Source organism: Chrysochloris asiatica, unplaced genomic scaffold (genome assembly GCF_000296735.1).
Source record: "Chrysochloris asiatica unplaced genomic scaffold, ChrAsi1.0 scaffold00002, whole genome shotgun sequence".
Taxonomy (NCBI): Eukaryota; Metazoa; Chordata; class Mammalia; order Afrosoricida; family Chrysochloridae; genus Chrysochloris; species Chrysochloris asiatica.
The window spans coordinates 6,622,584-6,639,494 of record NW_006408520.1 but is presented as its reverse complement, the minus strand read 5'-3'; the positions used below and the strand labels follow the sequence as shown (position 1 = coordinate 6,639,494).

At 38.6% G+C, this 16,911-nt stretch overlaps 1 pseudogene; it reads right to left on the bottom strand.

Moving 5' to 3' along the window:
- Positions 1-15,801: 15,801 nt before the first annotated feature.
- LOC102821057 lies at positions 15,802-16,674 on the bottom strand (annotated as a pseudogene).
- Positions 16,675-16,911: the final 237 nt, after the last annotated feature.

Here is a 16,911-nt window from a genome sequence, read left to right as displayed (position 1 = left end):
ACTCCAAAGCACTTAGCAACAGCAACAAAATTTTACAGAAGCAAATGTCTACATCTTTCTTCTGTGAAGTAGTTAGTTGATAGATTCAAAGGTCATTTTTTCAGTTTGCTGATTACTTAACCATTGTGCCATCAGGGTTCCTTTTGGAAAAATCTTTGATTACAACTACAGTTCCTTCAATAAATATAGTGCTATGTTGTTGTTGGTAAGTCGGCTCCGACTCATAGCAACCCTGTATAAGATTTCGAGGATGGCTGGTGAGCTTGAACCACCGACCTTATGGTTCAAACCTACCTTGCAGTCCAGCACATTAACCCACAGGACCACACCAGGACTATGTAGTGCTATACAGCTTATCAATTTCTTTGTCAGTGAGATTTGGTAATTTCATCTTTCAATGAATTTATTCATTTCATCTAAGCTTTCAAATTTACTGACAGTAATGTGTGACAAAAATAATCTTTAGTAATAGGAATTTTAAAACTTTCTGTGCCTTTCAGTACAGACTCATTAGCGACCCTGTATAGGGTTTCCAAGGAGCAACTGGTTAGTTTGAACACCGACCTTATGGTTCAAACCAACTTTGTGGTTGAGAGATTATCCTAAAGAACATTCGTCGTCGTCGTGAAATGCCATCGAGTCGGTTCTGATCCATAGCGACCCTGTATAGGGTGTCCGAGGAGCAGCTGTTGAGCTTGAACCACCGACCTTGCAGTTCAAACGGCTTTGCAATCTGGCACATTAATCCACAGCGCCATACCAGAACTCCTAAAGCACATTGTTGTTGTGTACTGTGGAGTCGGTTCCGACTCATAGTGAGCCTGTACAGGGTTTCTTAGGTCGTAAAACTTTACGGGAGCAGAAAGCCTCCTCTTTCTCCCACGGAACAGCTGGTAGTTTTGAACTGCTGCCTTGAGGTTAACAGTCCGTTTGTAACCACGACGCTACCAGAGATATTCTTCAGCGTACTCTATCTGATACCAATAATTATGATTTTTTTTTCACTCCTTCTGTTACAAACACAAAATATTCCTGACCCTGTGGAACTCCAAGAAATGTTTCTCTTGCTTTTATTGGGTGGTTCTTTCCCCAGTCTTGGTTAGTTAGTTTTCTTATGTGTCATCATAATACACCATATCATCATGCCCCAACTGAAGACTTGAGGGAGGTGTCTGTAAGAAGTCTCTCTGTGTCGCTGTTTCCTTTCCGATATGCTGTCTTACACATTCTCTTACCATTATATCCTTGATTTCAGGAAAGCACCACTCTGCCTGGGTTCCCTCTCAGTGAGTTACATCCTGAAAACTCTCTGTGCCACAAGCCTGGGAAATAATAAGGCTCACTTCATTGGTTTCTGCTATATCAGATATCATTGTTCTTTGCTTCCTCATCTCCAATAACTGGAAACCATTGTTTTAGATATTTTGACTGGTTTGGATTTGGGTTTTTTTGTTTTTGTTTTTTAATTGTTTCAGGTGGAATAGTAAATCTCGTCCTTGTTTCTTCATCTTGGCTGGAAGTAGAAGTCTTCACTCACTTTTTAATAAAGGAATAATAGAAAGAAGCATCATTTCTTCATTTGTTGTAGGAATACTTTTAAGGTCACTAGATCCTACCCTTCTCATTTCCATTTTACAAAGACACATGTGAAAATTGTATTTTAGAATATCATGCAATAAAATATTCTTATCTTAAAGGAATTACTTTCCTTTTAAGTTGCGATTAATGAGAACAATACAAAGGCAATATTTTACTTTCTTTTTTGATTACCAATAAATTACTATTATTAGCAAAATTTATACAAGGAAGATTCAAAAAGTTCATGGAAAAATCCCATTATCTTTTAATTCCATTTGATCATGAATTCTACGATAGCATTTGTGTTGTATTTCATACTCTACTTTGTTTATTTGCCTACTATTTTTCCTTTGGTTTATGTCTCTATACTAGTATTTCTGGCAAAAGTGAGTTTTTCTCTATCTTTATGGTTTATTAAATACTTTTTAACATAAATCACCTAAAATATTTGACAGAATGACAAAGTACAAAGATGTAAAGCAACATACAAAATAGGGTGTGCTTACTTGGTACTTTAGAGGTATAAACTTTAACAAAATAGTCTGGTTTTTTTAGGTTGTCTGGCTGATGACCATTGTAGAACAAAGTTTATAGAGTTGGCTAACAGGATAAATATAGTTGCGAGAGAAGACAAGAAGTCTCTGAAATCTAAGCTGCTCACTGAGAAGAGAACCATCACTTGCACTATGTTAAACTACATAAAGCTGCCCAAATTAGCAATTCACATGGCTTAAGTTGTATATTAGCGTTAGGGGTCTCTGCTATGTAACTAACCACTACAAAAGTTATTGGCTTATGACAACAGTCATTTTTATCATGTCTTATGATTCTTGGGCTAATTACTGAGGGTCTTTTCTGCTTTGTATACAGTTACTTCAAGTCAGTCTTCTGGAGACTTGACTGCACTGGAATATTCAAAATGGTTCACCCACATGTCTAGTTGTTGTTGTTATGTGCCGTGGAGTCAGTTCCAACTCATAGCGACCCTGCACAGGGTTCCCAAGGCTATAAATCTTAACGGGAGCGGAATGCCTCATCTTCCTCCCATAGAACAGCTGGTAGTTTTGGACTGCTAACCCTGAGGTTAGCAGCCCGATTAGTAACCACTACACTACAGAGTAGCCAGTGGTTATTGGCTAGGAATCTGTGGCTGTCAAGTATTGGTTATTCGTTCTGTGTCTTCTCCTTGTGGCATGGATTTTTTCACAACAGCCTGGCTCTGGATTCTAAGGAATAGGAAATGGAAGGTGTCAGCTCTTCTAAGGTCTGCATTTGGAAGTCCCAGGATACTATTTCCAATACATTCTATTGTAAACGTCAAGGTCAACCCAGATCTGGAGGAAGAAGAGACAGTAGTAAGTTTCACTTCTTGATGTGTGCAACAGCATGCATGAACAGCAGAATAGGATTTATTGGAAGTCATCTTTGGATACCAATTATTACACACATAAAATTGATGAATATATAAGAGATGAGTCTACTCAAATAATGTGGCGTGTGAGTCGTAAACTTTCTATTGTTGTTACATTGCCATTGAGTCAGCTGTAACTCATGGCAATCTTAGGGATTAACAAAATAAAATATTGTCTTGTCCTCCACCATCTTTATTATAGCATTATTGCTATGCTTGACTTCATTGTTGTGGCTGTTGTGTCAATCCAATGGAATGTTTCCCTAATTTTTTGTTGATTTCTACTTCACCAGTCATAATGTCTTTAACTAGCAACTTGCCTTTCCCTAATTACATGTCCAAAGTAAATGAATTGATGTCTTGCTATCTTACTTCTAAGCTAGCCTTTCCCATGACTTCAGAAACATGTGAAAACTGAATAATGAAAAAAGAGGGCAGAAGAAGAATTGATACATTCTTATTTTGGTGTTGACAAAGAATATTTAATGTACCATGGACTGCTAAAGAACAAACAAATGAGTTCTAGAAAAAAATACAACCAGAATGTTCCTAGCATAATTGTTGTTGTTGTTGTTAAGTGCCACCGAGTCGATTCTGATCCATAGCAACCCTATTTAGGGTTTCTGAGAGCAGCTGATGAGCTTGAACCACCTACCTTGCAGTTCAAATGGCTTTGCAGTACCAGCAGTAAGCATAAAGATACTATTAATACCTTAGTGTGGGTCAAGAAAATGTTTAATAGGGTGCTGTGACATGAAAATGTCAAAAAACACTGAGACATAATCTAAGAAGAATGATAAAATATATGTCCCAAATCCACAATTAAAGTCATAATTGATGTCTAGGAAGAGATGGGAATGAAAAGAAGAAACACACTAGCTCTGACCAGGAGAGATAAAAGGAATCAAATCTGGTTCCATGAAGGAGGTATTATTTCAGTTGTGTCATGAAGTAATGGATAAGATTTAAGCAGATTTCCAATCTGTTGGGACTAGCAGGCGAAAGGAAATGGGGATAAGACTCTTGTGGTACAATAGTGAATAATTATCATCAAGACTGACTGTGAGGGTAGGAAATGTAGAAGTAGAGGTTTTTTGATAAAAGGAGGGAGTGATTGATTTTGTAGCTCAGAAGCGGAGGTCCCTGCGACCATCAATCGAGAAGAGTGGAGAGCAGTGATGCCAGGCATGGAGAAGGAGATGGTGACATGGACAGATGGAGTGGCTGGGGACAGGGGACTCAGGGAGGGAAAGGGGCTGTGTGCTGACAGCCAGGGGGACGGGCCTGTGGGGTGTATCCTTTGGTTATTTGGTGATGCATGGAGGGGACTGTTATCATTGCAATGAAACAAAATCCCTCCCATGTAAACCCACATAAGTCACAATAAAAATAAAAAGGGTAAAGACATTCAAAGTGAGGGGGGAAGCGTCTGCGTAGATATGGTGGTGGTAAAAGTCTTAGACCTCTATGTTGTTGTTAACTCTACATAGGATGTAGGATAAGCACGGGTTTAAACCCATCGGTTACTCCTCAGAAGCCCTATAAAGGGTGATTTTGACCTTTATAGGGCTTCTGAGGAGTAACCGATGGGTTTAAACCTAATCACCCTTTATAGGTCTTCTGAGGAGTAACCGATGGGTTTAAACCTCCAACATTGTGGCAGTGCTTATCCTACATCCTATGTAGAGAAGAGTAATGGTCCATTTGGCAGAAACATGGGGGGATATAAGACTACAGTGAGAATGAAGGATAGAAGAGTGAGTTGTAACAAGTTGTGGAAGACTTTAAATCTTGGATGTAGAAGTTTGGACTTTGCTCAGAAAGAAGAGTAAATGGAAGAGATTAATAGGATCAGGTACGGCTTAAAGAGGCTAGCACCTCCTTTACTCTCCTTATCTCGATTATTTGGCTACTCCCAGAGATTCTTTTCCCAGCTTCTTGCCTTTAGTGGTAATTAGCTTTCTGTTATTTAATTACAGTGCTTTCCATGTTAATAAGAAATAAGAAAACATTTTTCTTATGTTACACATTGTTGTTATGTGCCATAGAGTCTGTTCTGACTCATAGTGACCTTTATAGGGTTTCTGAGGTGGTAAATCTTTACGGGAGCAGAAATCTCATCTTTCTCCCGTGGAACAGTTAGCTGGTAGTTTCGAACTGCTGACCCTGAGATTAGCAGCCTGATTCGTAGCCACTACACTACCAGAGCTCCTTTATGTTACACATAGATGCACTGAAATGTTGTTCAACTAGAAAAATGTTTTCCAAAATTATTTTTTGATTGGAGAGATGCTCATGTTCCAATAATAAAATAATTATAAAAGCAGAATAAAAGTTGTGCATAAAGTCTGAAACCAACATGAAACTTTGAATATGCATTTACATACATATGTTGTTGTTGTTAAGTGCCTCTGAGTTAGTTCTGATTTACAGTGACCATGTATAGGGTTTACAAGGAGCGACTGGTGGGTTTGAAACACTGACTTTGCAGTTAGCAATCCAGTGCTTATCCTACAGTGCTATGTCAGGACTCCGTACATATGTGGAGAGAGGAAGAAAAACCTAAGAATTAACATTGAGAGTGGTATTATGGATATTTTCATTTTCCTATTTGTATTATTCTTTATTTTTCAAATGAGAATGCATTACAACTATAGTCAGAAAAAAAGTTATTCTCATATGTGCTAACCATAGCATGTAAATCTTTAAACAGCAACCAAGTAAAATTAGCATCCTACCTGAATATGAAAATTGGAATTCTCAAAAACAGATAAATATTCAGGACATTAAGGTCTAGACATGGGGTGAAGTAGCTCTTTGGCTTTCTGAGTTTTGGGTGTTTGTTCAAAGGGAATGAAAAGGAGAGGAAAGAACTTGAACAGTCTTTTACCACTGAGCTGTCTCTATGAATTTCTAAATAAGGCCTTGGATACAGGGCAAGTTCCATGAAGAGCCTGCATATCATCACTCCACACTCTCACTGGGTCTTGGAGTGGCGACGCATCAGCCATAACTTCTTGGTAAAAAAGCCACATGGAAGGGAAACATTGAGGTTGTTTAAACCTCAAGGCCCCGTCACAATCTAATCAGTTACTTTGCCGAGTGCTGGTGCCTCATGCAAGTGTTGACCTTATGACTCAAGAATTATGTGTTCATTATTTTTTCCAGTCTTGCATATTTTGCAACTATGAGCATCTGCTGATACTTAAGCAGATTAAGTATTTAAGTAAATCTTCGGAAAGAACACGAACTGCTGTATCTTTATTTTAAATCAGTGTATTTAAGTAACTGGATCTATTAATTCATTTGATAAGCTCTGAAAATTCTTGCCAACTATTTCTGGAATTTTGACTTTGATATAAGAAAATAATTCTACTATCTGTTTCTTCCAGTTTCATCCTTGCTAATCCAGGTCTTTTACTCAACCCTTTCTGCCTAGAAAACAGACCACAACTGGGCTTTTGTAAGACTTACCTGAATAACTTGTTATCACGTACTGCTCATGGTGACTCTATGTTCAGCAAAATGAAACAGTGCCCAGTCATGCACCATCCTCACAATTATTGCTATATTTGAGTCCATTATAGAGGCTACTGTATCTATCTACCTTGTTGAAGGTCTTTCTCTTTTTCACTGATTCTCTACATTACCAGCATAATATCCTTTTCCAGGGACTGGTCCCATCTGATGAAATAGCCAAATATGTGAGACAAAGTCTTTCCATCCCCCTTTCTAAGGATGTACTAATTTTTTCAAACTCTCCAAACAAAAGTAAAGAAACTTTTACTAGTTCCTGACAGGTTGATTCTACCTAAAGGTGACCTCATGTGTGTTAAAGTAGATTGTGTTCCATAGTTTTCAATGACTGATCTAAAAAAAAAATAATAAATCACCACATCTTTCTTCTGAGGTACCTCAGGGTGGACTTGAGCCCCAATATTTTAGCTAGCAGCCAAGTGGGTTAACAGTTTGCATTACCCAATGACAAAGAAGCTTTAGAAGTCTTTAGAAAGTATTTTAATATCTTTACCAGCATGAGAAAGAGTCCTTGGTGTGGCACTGAGGGTTAATGCGCCAGATTGCAAGGTTGGTTTGAACAGCAAGGTCAGTGGCTGAAGCTCACCAGCCACTCCTTGGAAGCCCTATACAGGGTTGCTATGAATTGAAACCAGCTCAATGGCACTTAACAACAACAACAACCAGCAAGAGAAAGGGGAGCTGTGACTAACAGTAACAGAGACATTTTAAATGACTGGATCTTCTCTTCCTACTTCTTATTTAAAGAAATATATATTTAAAGGTTAGAATAATGACAACACAAATTAGTTTGTTTCTCTTTAAGTAGTAAATGTTGAGGACAGCATTTATGAAAAGTACAGGAGCTCTGGTAGCGTAGTGGTTACGAATTGGGCTGTGAACCTTAAGGTCAGTAGTTCGAAACTACCAGCCGCTCCACGGGAGAAAGATGAGGCTTTCGGCTCCCGTAAAGATTTATAGCCTTGGAAACACTGTACAGGGTCACTATGGGTCAGAACTGACTCGACGGCACTTAACAACAACAACAGCATAGGGAAATTAAGACCTTGAAAGTTTTCTTTAGCCAGTGCTCTTACTGCCTCAGGTTTGTGTCTGTTGTAATAGTTCCTCAGGCTGACCAAAGTCAGTGAGGAAATCTCTGATTTGATGTGTCTGAATCATTTTAAATGGAATCTGCTAAAAAGAATTGCTATTAATATTTATTGAGAACATACTGCAAGCCTGTCTTGGATAAATGCTTTGTTTGTTTGTTTTTTAAGTACTCATAACAATCTAGCTAAGTATTGTTATCTGACCAATAGGAAAACTAAACTTAGAGCTTTTAAGTAAATTTTCCAAAGACCTGGAATCAGTAAGAAATGAAGCTATGGTTGACCACGGTTTGCCTCACTATAGCTGTACCGCTATCCTCTCTGTTGTGCTACCTTCAATTCATATGCATAAAACAGATTTAGACATTTTTGAAGGACAGATGGTAAGTTGTCCTAGAAAAGAAATTTATCTTAGGCCCTCACATTGTTATGGGAAGGAAGAGGGACTGATAATATTGTCCAGATAATTTTCTGCTGCATGTTTTTCCGAAGAGCACAGAATCTCAGATTACTTATGTTAAATATCAAGGACTAGTCATTAAACACATACCTTATTTCCGTTAACTTAAAGAAGCATATGAGTTACTATATTTAAATATCCATCTGCCACCATGAACAAATTCCTGAGGAAATTGACTTGGACCTAAAGTACAGCATGTGTTTGATCTTTATGTATAGTTGTACTTTTTCAATTTATATAATTTGAAAGAAAGAGATAGAAAAGGAGCCGGAAAGAAAATAAAAAAGAAAGAAAAGAAATTACTTTTAAAAGGAAAATTAATGTTTTAAGATACTTATGAGAGAAAGGAAGAAGTAAATAAAGTTGCCAAACTAGACTCAACCTGTCACAAAATCAGTGATACTAAAACAAATAGAGAAGGTAATAAGGTAGTGAAAAAGATCTAGTTAATATATGTTTAACTGAAACAGGTTTTGGCCTAGTGAAGTAGAATCCAAATTCTACAAAGATATTGCTACAAAATAATAGAAACCTTTATTGAATAAAAATATTAAAATATGAAGTTATTATTTCTTGACATGTACACCATCTATAGATATAGCTGTAGTCTTAGTGTGGCACTGTAGGATAAGCACAGGACTACTAATCTCAAAGTCGGCGATCCAAACCCACAACTGCTTCTCAGAAGCCCTATACAAGATTGCTTTGAGTCAGAACCAAGTCTATGGCACTTAACAATAACAACAACAACAGCATAGATATATAGAGAGTCCTGCTATGGCTCTGTAGGATAAGCACTGGATTGGAAGCCACAAGGCCAGAGGTTAGAGACTACCAGCAGCTCTATGGGAGAAAGATGAAGTTTTCTGCTTCCCCAAAAAGATTTATAGACTCAGAAATTCTGTACAATGTCAGTATCAGCTAGAACTGATTCAATAGCACGTAACAATAACGACAATAAATATATATGATTCTGAATGTGGCGTTTCCATCTCTCTGACCCTTCCCTGAAGAATTCTGTCCTCTTCTATTTAAACAACAGCCATTTTGACACCTTGAAATCACTGTTTCAGTGTTCTTTCACTGAAAACACCGTTTAAGTGTTCTTTCAGTTTGGGGGAAAAAAAATTCGAAGGGGCAAGATCAGGTGCATGAAGGAAGGATTCCAAATGAAATTCTCTTAGGACAGCCCTTGCCACCTTAAAGAATGTTCAGGCACGCACACTTTCCTGGCCTTTTTCTTACAAGTGCAGTTTGCGATTTTCTTAAAGCTTCTTTTTAATAAGCTCCCGTGATCATCCTGTGTCCTCTGAGTAAATCTGGCAAGATAGTTTTTGTTATGTGCCATCAGGTAAGTTCTGGCTCTTAGCAACCTTATACACAACAGAATGAAACACTGCCCGGTCCTTCACCATGCTCACAATTGTTTCACTGGAGCCCATTGCTGACAATATTCTGGTGCTATTCATCATGGTTCAGTTTTCAATATTCTGGTGCTATCTGACAATGTTCTACTACTGTTGATAAGGTTCCCAATGGCTAAACATTCAGAAAAATCTTGTTAGTCTAGAAGCTCGGTTGAAACCTGTCCACCTTGAGTGACCCTGCTGGTATTTAAAATACCGGTGTACCGGTGGCATAGCTTCCAGAATCACAGCACTAAAGCTACCACATTACAACAAACTGACAGATGAGTGGAGGTTATCAAAATTACCCCTTTTAAACCCAAAAAGCAGTCTTCATAACCTTCTGAGCTGACCTCTCTGCCTTGAATTCAACTGACACAGTTGTTATTGTTATGTGCCGTGGAGTTGGTTCCGATGCTTAGTGACCCTAAGTGACGGGAGTAGAAAGCCTCATCTTTCTCCCATGGAACAGCTGGTAATTTTGAACTACTGACCTTGCGGTTCGCAGCCCAATTCATAACCACTATGCTACCAGGATACAGTTGTTGTTTTTGCTGCCAGGTGCCATCTAGTCAGTACCGACTCATAGTGACTTTATGCACAGCAAAATGAAACACTGCCCAATTCTGGGCCAACCTCACTATTGTTTCTATACTTGAGTCCATTGATGCTGCCACTTGGCCAATCCATCTCATTGGGGGTCTTCCTCTTTTTCTCTGACCCTCCACCTTACCAAACATGATATCCTTCTCCAACGACTGGTCCCTCCTGACAATATGTCCAAAGTATGAGTGACAAAGTTTGGCCATCTTGGCCTCCAAGGAGACAGTAGATTCCCTCAAAAGCTATTGTTTTGACTGGATCTTTGTTTTTCAAACAAGACTAAGATAAATACATTATTGAGAGAATTTGTCTAAAGCCATCCACTGATCTCAGAGACATTTTTAAACAAATATGTTTTGTTTAGAATAATTCTGTATGAACCAGACCTAGTAGCAATACTTTTTGCCCTCATTTTGAGGTCTATCACTATAGTTGTGGTTGTATCTCTCTCTCTCTTTATTTTTGTATTTGTATTTCTAATTTAAAACCCCCCTTTTAATGTCTTTAGAGTGCTCCATGTTATGATATGATAATTTTCCTCTCACAATTGATGCACTGGACTGTGAACCACAGTGTCAGCAGTTCAAGTCCACCAGCTAGCTGCTCCTTGACAACAGTATACAAGGTCGTTGTGAGTTGTAACCGACTCAATGGCACTTAACAAAACATTAATGGACACTTTTATATTCAATATTGAGTTATTATGAACAATGCTGCAATGAACATCCTTATGCACATGGACTTCTATCCAGAAAGAACATGTTTCTAAAAATGGGATTTCTAGGTTGAAGAGTAAATGTATGTTTAATTGCAGTCAGTATTTCTAGCTTGCCATCTAAAATGTTTGTATCACATTTCTACCACAAAAGGGTGAGTGTTCCGTGTCTGGCAGCATTATTTCCAGTAATGGTGGTATATGTGCTGTGGAGTCGGTTCTGACTCATTGCTACCATGTATAGGGTTTCCAAGTTTGTAAATCTTTACAGGAGCAGAATACCTCATATTTCTCCTGATGAACAGCTGGTAATTTCAAACTGGTGACCTTGAGGTTAGCAGCCTGACTTGTAACCACTACACTACCAGAGGTCCTTTTCAGCAATAGGCATTATATTACAGATATTTCAATAGTTGCTGACCCAATGAAAATATTGTGATATATCATTTTACTTTAATTCGCATTTCTCTGAAGACTAGTGAGTTTAAGCATCTTTTCATATGTTTTTGGTTATTTGTTTTGTTATTCTGTGAACTGCCTATTCACATCCTTGCTCATCGATCTCTTAATTGTCAATCTTTGTCATCTCCATTTTTAAATCAATTTTCTGTAATCAATATACATTTCACTCACTCAATTTAATCAATCTGGAACATTTAGAACAATGCGTAGTATAACTAGCAGCCTTTTATGGTTATTATTTATTTTATAGAGCTGTCTCTCCTTTCTTATCCTAATTTTTCCCCTTTTAATTTGGAGTTTCAAATTAAAAAGTCAGTTTGAGCTGTAAGGTAGGCAGTTCAAGCTTACCAGCTGCTCCTCAGAAACACTATACAGGGCTGCTATGGTTTGGAACCAACTCGACAGCACTAAACATTTTCTTTATCATACACAAGTTTGTCTACTATTCATCTGTGAAAGAAAGAAAGAAAGGAAGGAAGGAAGGAAGGAAGAAAGAAAGAAAGAAAGAAAGAAAGAAAGAAAGAAAGAAAGAAAGAAAGAAAGAAAGAAAGAAAGAAGAAAGGAAGGAAGAAAGAAAGAAAGGAAGGAAGGAAGGAAGGAAGGAAGGAAGAAAAGAAATATTTCCACTTTTTCCCCCAAACAAGGATCCCTCCATCAAGATACTCTATTCTCCTAACATGGATGAACCTTAAGAACACTATGTTGAGTGAAATTAGTTAATCACAAAAGGAAAAATACTGTATAGGACCACTACTGTAAACAACAACTGTAAAAGACTAAGAAAAAGAACCCATACTATTCCACTAAAGTGGATGCCTAACAGGTTGCCAGGGCATAAGGGTAGTGTTAAGGACAAGAGGGGAAGGTGGAGCACAGGGCAGGAAATAGACACTGGATAGCTTGGGTGTTGGGGAAGGGGGCAATATACAACTAGGGAGAGGGGAATGGAAGAACAAAGCAGACGGGAGAACAATTAGACAGGTAGGAATGAGCTAAAGTGGACAGAGGTAATAAATGATGTAGGCACAACCTTGGAACAACAGGGCTCTGGGATACAGAGACTGGGACATAGTTGGAATGAGGAAAAGCAGGGTGGGGGATAATGTTAAGATGCCTGGCTGACTTTTGAACCTTGGCTTTCCATGCATTATATTATAAAATAGTCACGGGAGAATAGAGAAAGGAATAGCCAGAAATATCACCATAGAAAGCTTGTAAGTCCGTCTTCTGCCTAAAACTGATAGGAATACCTAAAAAGGGGCTATACAATGTGTCCAGTATAGGGATGGGCAACTTGAACATTGGCTACCCAAAATGGGGAGAGGGATACAAAGGTAAGAAGTGACTGGCTTACAAGCTTTCAAGAGGGAACCTAGATCCACAGGGCAAGGAGGATGGTAGAGTCTCAGGTGAGTAATATCCAACCTGTCTAGGAAGGGTTGATGAAAAGAAATGCAGATGGGTCTCTTGTGATGCAAGGGCAAATAATTGTTATCAGGACTGATTGTGAGGACTGGAAATGTAAAGGCGGGTATTTTATAGCAAGGAGGGGAGTGATTAACTTTTCAGTCTAGGAGCAAAGGCCCCTGGGACCATCACTGGAGAAGAGCGGAGATCGGGGCCCCACCCAGAGAAGCAGTGAGCCCTGAGATGGAGACAGAGAGGATGGCATGGAGAGATGGAGTGGCTGAGGACTTGAGATTCAGGGAGGGAAGGGGCTGTGTGCTGAGGACCGTGGGGGGAGGGGGAGCCTGCAGGATATACCCTTTGGTTGGGTGATGATGTATGGATGGGATGGTAACTATGGCAATGAAACAATGTATGATAGAATTAATGTAAAACTAATGTTCCCCCATGTAAATTATCACACAATTAAATTTTTTTAAATAAAGATACTCTATACTCCACTCTCTCCACACTTCCTCCTGATCCCAGTAAGATAAAACTTTTTGAAATATTTTCATCTATCTTTATCAACTACTTCTCCTAAATTCATAGGTGTTGCCCAAATGGTATAACATCTTAATTCCAGAATCAAGCATTATAAATATTTCCTTTTTAGTACATTTCTCTTCTTGAGTCCATGGTTAGTAGTATATATTTAATAGACAGGGCCACAAGAAGTCAGATACCCAAAATGAGTTTTACAGACTAAAATTAATAAGTGTGTAGTACCACATTCCATCTGGCCACTGTTATCGAGTTGGATTGGCTTTAACAACCTTATGTACAACAGTAGAACTGCTCCATAGGGTTATTTTGACTGTAATCTCTATTTACGTCAGATTTCCAGAACTTTCCCTCATGGCACTGCTGAGTAGGTACAAATCCCAGCCTACACTTGACCCTTAATTTCTGCCATTGTGACAGTCAATCTTGTTCAGGGTCTTCCTTTTTTTCTCCAAACTTCCACTTTACCAATCATGATATCCTATGCAGGGACTGGTTCCTCCTCATAATATGCGTTAAGTGTGAGGGACGAAATCTGGTCAACCTGGCTTCCAAAAAAATATTCTGGCTATACTTCTTCCAACACAGATTGGTTTGTTCTTTTGGCAGCACAATGTACTTTTAATATTCTCCTCCAACACCGTCACTCAAATGCATCAATTCTTCTATGGTCTTCTTTATTCATTGTCCAATTTACGCATGCATATGAGATTATTGAAAATATCATGGCTTGAGTCGGTACACCTTAGTCCTCAAACTGACATCTTTGCTCTTTAACACTTTAAAGAGGTATTGCAGCATATTTGCAATATGTCATTTGATTTCTTATCTGCTGCTTCCATGAGTATTGATGATTAATCCAAGCAAAAGGAGGTCTTTTACAACTTCAATCTTTTCTCCATTTATATGAATATTGTTTATTGGTTCAGTGGTGAGGATTTTTGTTTTCTTTACATTGAGGTGCAGACCATACCTAAGGCTGTGGTCTTTAATCATCATCAGTAAGCATTTTAAGTCCTCTTTGCTTTCAGCAAGCAGGGTTGTGTCATCTGCATATTGCAGATTGTTAATGAGTCTTCCTTCGAACCTGATACCACGTTTTTCTTCATATAATCCAGTTTCTCAGATTATTTGCTCAGCATACAGGTTGAATAAATATGATGGAAGAATGCAACCATGGCATACTCCTTTCCTAATTTTAAACCATTAGTTGCTCCCTTGTTCTGTTGGAATAACTGCTTCTTGGTCTAAGTGCAGGTTCCTCATGTATTCCAGAATACTCATTCTCTGCAATGTTGTCGATATCTTATCATTAGCCGCACATTGGAAAGTCTTTGTGTAATCAGTGAATCACAGTTACACATCTTTCTGGTATTCTCTGGTTTCAGCCAAGATCTATCTGATAAATAATTATATCCCTTATTTCACACCCTCTTCTGAATCTGGCTTCAGCCTCTGTCAATGTATGGTTGCAGCTGTTATGGAATTATTTTTAGAAAAATTTTACTTGCATGCAGGACTAATGGTATTGCCTAACGATTTCTACATACTGTTAGGTCACCACAAATATGGATCTCTTTCAGTTAGTTGGCCAGATAGTTGTCTTCCAAATTTCTTGGTATAGCTGAGTGAGTGCCTCCAGTGCTGTATCAGTTTGTTGAAAGATTTTAATTTATATTCCATCAATTCTGATGCATTGTTTTTTGCCAATGCCTTCAATGCACCTTGGACTTCTTCCTTCAGGATCATTGGCTCTTGATCATGTGCTACCTCTTGAAATGGTTGAACATTGACCACTTCTTTTTTGTACAGTGACTCTGTATATTCTTTCCATTTTCTTTTGATGGAATATTTTCAATATTTTGCCCATAGAATCCTTCAATATTGCAAGGTGAGGCTTCAGTTTTTTCTTCAGTTACCTCAGCTTGAGAAATGCTGAGTGTGTTCTTCTCTTTTGGTTTTCTAACTCCAGTTCTTTGCCCATTTCATTATAATATTTAACTTTGTATTCTTCAGCTGCCCCTTGACATTTTCTGTTCAGCTCTTTTACCATCTCACTTCCTCCATTTGCTTTAGCATCTCTATACTAAAGTGCAAGTTTCAGAATCTGTTCTGACATCCATTTTATTCTTTTCCTTCTTTCTTGTCTTCTTAATTATCTTTTGCTTTCTTCTTATATGATGTTCTTGATGTCATCCCACCAATCTTTCTGGTGTCTTTGGAGTGTCTAATGCATCAAATCCCTTCTTGAGATGGTCTCTAAATCCAGGCGGGAAGTTTTCAATTTCATATTTTCATTTTTTGGAGTTGTTTTCATTTTCTTCAGCTTCAGCCTGAACTTGCATATGAACCATTTGCCCCGGCCTTCCTTTTTTTTTTTGAAAGAAGAAACAATTAGGTTTATTGGGCTGTGTCAGGAAATAGCCTATTACAAGTGCCTTGCTCTAAAAACTATATTAATCACTTCAATGTGGAACTCTTCAGAAATACCAGTTAGGTTAAGCTTTTGGACTTGAATGCATTTAAGGGATGTTTGCCATAAGATGCAAAATTCTTGAAACCATGGAGATCTGCTCTTGTGATCTTTGCTAGTTTCCAGTCTTTGATTTCCAGGTTCTGGCCCCTTCAAATTCATTTTTCACATGTCTGAAATCAACAATGGCTTGAGGCATCTCTTCATTAGTGTTCATCACAAATGGGCCATGTTGAGCAACAGGTTCTCTTAAGGGCTCCCCAGCAATTAAGAAAAAGTGGCTCCTCTCAGGTTCCTTGTTCTTCAGCTGAATACAGTCTCCTTCCCCGAGCGCTGCTGAATGATGAGGTTCTATTTTTCACTGGACATCTTCAAGTCCAATATAGTCATCTCCAGCTATGGTATAAATGAAGCTTGTCCATTCTTTGGGAATTGACTAAGAATGCTTTGCTCCTTGGTCTAGTTTGAAGTCCAAATATAAAGTTGGTGTGTGAGTGTAAATCTGAGTCTTTACTCTCAGGGCTTCTCCAGAAATGGCAGCAACTGTCATGCCATTCTTACTGGGCTTAGGAAGGTGTTTATTTTTCATTTCCTAGTACTGAGACTCCATCATCTTCTCTGAGTTCCTCAAATTCACCCACAGTTGCAGGTCATGGACTGGCTCCTTGGAACGTGGCATCTCGGTATGCAGGATGCCCCAGCCTGGGGTCACCCACTGCAGGTATCCTGGGTTCATTTTACCAATGTCTTCACAGAAGTCTTCATGGGCCATGTTCCCCACTTCCAGGAGGTAAGAGACTGTTTCAAAGCCTCGATGTGGATGATCAGGAAATCCACCTAGTCTACTACCTTTAAATTCATCAAACAGTTAAAAAGGATTCTGATTTTTAAACTCTGCTCTGCCAAGCCTTCTGTGACCTCGTACTCCAAACCCTTCTGACTGCTCCTGGCTGAGCCCCAAAAGGATAACTTTCTTGGAGGATCCCATGTCAAAGGCTTTGAAAAGACAGTGCAGTGTTCAAATACTTGGGACAGTTAAGCGATCTGCAAGATGGGGGTGGGAGTGTGGGTACCCTGGTCTTTTTTTGACTGATGATATAGAGCTTTTCCATGGTCTCTTTCCACAGACATATTCAATTTGATTTCTGTTCATTCCATCTGGTGAGGTCCATGTGTATACTTGTCTTTATGCTGTTTTAAAAATGTATTTGCAATGAAGAAGTAA